Source organism: Oryza sativa, chromosome 3, assembly GCF_034140825.1.
Source record: "Oryza sativa Japonica Group chromosome 3, ASM3414082v1".
Lineage (NCBI taxonomy): Eukaryota > Viridiplantae > Streptophyta > Magnoliopsida > Poales > Poaceae > Oryza > Oryza sativa.
Window position 1 is genome coordinate 33,200,541 of NC_089037.1, and position 3,845 is coordinate 33,204,385.

Genomic DNA, 3,845 nt, shown 5'->3' on the forward strand with positions numbered 1-3,845 from the left:
TCGAGGTCGCCGTGGTTGTAGTGGTAGCCTAAATCGTCGTAGTCGAGGATCTCGGTTGGTCGAGAACTGACGCCGGGGGAGCTGAGGTAGCCATCCAAATCTTCCGTCGAGACTGTCCCAAGAGGTTGGAGTATAACGCCAACCTCTCTGGATCTAGATTGGATTGGGGCCGAAGCCGGAGCTCGCCTAGATCTTCAAGTGGGAGATGTCTTGGCGATGAAGACAGCGGCCAAATCATCAGGAAGTTTCATCAGGATTGAGGGATAGGACCCGTCGTCTTGATCCGGCCGCGGAAGAGTAGATTGGATCTCGTCCGAGTGGTTTGGAGCCGACTCGGGAGAGATGATCTTAGAGTAGGCCTCGGCCGAGTTCAGAATACCGAATGGCACGGGGACCTGGTTTCTCCCCGACTGGTTTGAGTCCGAGTCATGGAGAGAGATCTTGCCGAAGTCGTTGGTGATGAAGTTGAGGCTGCCGAACCGGAACGCCTGCCCGGGAGGGAAGGCGAAGTCGTCGATGCCAGAAACAGAACCCATCGCACTTAGTCGGCAAAAACTTGACGCTACCCCTACCTGGCGCGCCAACTGTCGAAACAAGATTTCGGCAATAATAAAAGGGGGTGGCTATCAAGCTAGGAAAGTGGATGGGTTTGGAGACAAGGAATTTTATACAGGTTCAGGCCTTCTCGTTCAAGAAGTAATACACTACTCCTGTCCGGGGATGATTCCGCCGAGTATGTTATTGATTGTATAAACTGGAAAAAAGAATCGCCCCCCAAGAGGCACACGGACCCTCCTTATATAGGGGAAGGAGTCCGCTTTACAAAATACAGTCCATATCCTAACGGAATATGGAATTATAGATAAAATACAATCGTAACCGACTAAGATCCCGGGTATTTCCTTGACATACAAGTTTAGAACCTAACCCGAGTCTTCATAGAGATATTCCATCTATATTTGGTACTGTATATCCGACTAAATTACAACCGTCATGTAGATATGGGGTATCCATAATCTCCACACTTATCAAGAAGATAATAATAATAATAATAATAATAATAATAATAATAATAATAATAATAATAATAATAATAATAATAATAATAATAATAATAATAATAATAATAATAATAATAATAATAATAATAATAATAATAATAATAATAATAATAATAATAATAATAATAATAATAATAATAATAATAATAATAATAATAATAATAATAATAATAATAATAATAATAATAATAATAATAATAATAATAATAATAATAGAAGTACTATTGATATCACCTCGGCTAGTTATGTCATCAAATTTTCCAACAATAAAGTCACTTTGAACTTGTTAAAAAAAAACTTGAAATAACTATGAGCCCAACACTAGCTTCCAGGAAGGAAGGCTAGCTAGGGATTTGCAAGGATGTGATTCAGTGGCTACAACACCCAGAGTCTTCCGCACGTGCATTGAAGGTTGAAACTAGGAAGAACTGTGCATACGTGGCAGTGGGGCCCACCACAATGAGGAGGCGGACAGTGCGGCGGTTGACCTGGCCCGATGGGCCATAGAAAAATATGAGGTTCATACTTTTTTTTTTTTGAAATTCATAATGGTAGTCCCTTTCAAAGGCTTGAAAAGGAGTCCCTTTCAAAAACACTGAACATTCTTCAACACAGCCTACAGCCTATGGTTGGTGTTTTGGTCCCTTCTTGTCTGTTTTCTCTCCTGTAGACAAAGCCAGATTTTGCTAGCTACTGGTTATACTTATAGGTGATTTTAAACTGATTTAGAAATTAAAGAAGGTGAATTCATGTTATTAATTGTTATTATTTGAATGACTCTATGCAATGCAACCAGAAAAAAAAAATTACATGAGTTATGTCTCTGATTGTCTAAGTAGTGACCAATTTTCTATTTAAAATAGGGGAAGACTACATAAGAGTGGTGTAGAGGCCATTTCTTTTTTAGTTTTGTCTCTCCTAAAAACCAAATATATTACTTTAATAGAAACCAATATAATATATAGTAGAGTAAAAACAAATTTAAAGAGTTGTGTAACAGTACCACGGTTTTTTACTGTGTCTTCAACAAATGCCACATTCTTTAATACTCTCTCCGTTTCAGGTTATAAGACGCTTTGAGTTTGGCCAAAGTCAAATTACTTTAAGATTGACTAATTTTGTAGAAAAAAGTAGTAATATTTTTAACCCAAGACTAGTATATTATGAAAATTTACTCAATTATAGATTTAATGAAACTATGCTGGGGTTGTGTACTATTTTTTCTATAGAGTTAGTCAAACTTAGAGTAGTTTGATTTTGACCAAAGTCAAAACGTCTTATAACCTGAAACGGAGGGAGTGCCTTTTAGTAAATTGTGTCTCCACTTGTCAACATAAGATTATCAAAGTTCTGATCGTAGGATTGAGATCCTTTGGCGTGAAGTTAAAGGAATGTGATCACTGATATGTGAGTATCACCACCCATAAGCCTAGTGCTATATTTTTTTTTAGATAATGGAATATAATATTCCGGCCTTTGCTTAAAAAGAACTACAGCCTATTATTACAAAGATCCACTCCAGAAGAGAGTGTAGTTCAAGACAAGTTGAACACACCAAACAAGAGAAGAGAGGACCCAAATTGAAAAATGCAAAACAAAATGTGGAGCTAGAAGGCCTCGTCCAGGCCTATGACTAAAGTTCGAAGCCAATGCATAAACCAATGACAATATCCTTGCACGAAGAGGTTTCTCCAAAGCGGTGCCCCCAAGGAGGATGCGACGTGGATCGCCGCCACCGCTCGTTCGGAACCGAAGCAAGGTTTTCACCCGGAGAATATGGTAGGGAAAGGAAAGGGGTATGCTAAAACAACGCCTCCAAGGAGGGGAACGACGCCAAACGGCGTCGCCGTTGTCAGCCGGCCAAATGGCTCGGCAAGGCTTTCGCCCGCGATTCCCTGTCCAAACCCACACCACCAATCCGCACAAGAAGGATCGTCGTCGGTCAACAACATTGTCCCTTCAGCGATTCGGCCAAGGCCACCGCCCATAATTGTTCCCACCGTCGACGGCGCGTCCGCACCTGGACTCCTCCTTCCCCGCCGCCATAGAGAGTGTCAAAATAGTTGCTATATGGAAGATCAAATGCCATAGAGAGTGTCAAAATAGTTGCTGCTGAAGAAAATGCTATAAAACATTGAACTTATTTTTACTCATTATTGCAATTGAATTTTTTATACTAGCGGTATTAACTAAAATTTGTGCTCTAGCTGCGGCTATGGTGCTGATCATTTTCAAGCTGACGCCAAACCTTTAGATATACAAGAGTTGAATCTTTTATTGGCACATTTATATCTGATCAAAACCTAAATTCAACTAAAATACCTTTAAAAATATTTTAGTTTTGAATGGCCAAATTATTTAGTGAGCCGATTGCTCCCTTGAAAACGATATAACATAACCACATTCAGGAAAGTACCATTCGTGTGATGGTAGAGTCTTTGATTGGCACATGACTTAACTCACCAAGTATAAATTCTGATGCTCATAAATAGAGCTATATATATGTATTGTGAAAATAATCAAATGGGTTATGCAGGAGTATATTACAGTCCTACGGTCTGTATAGGCTCCGATGAGTACAGTGCAGATGGAACAAACACATGAAAAAACTACATATTGGTCCTGTCTTTTCAAGGGCCGTAGTGCAAGAACATCCACAGTACACTATAGACAATTAGAACATATGGTTCATGATGCCCCGTTTCATATTCATCTGCTAATAATCAAGGGCTTCTCGAAGAATTATGCGTGCTTTCTGATTATTGGTCGCTTGCTCTACTGTCA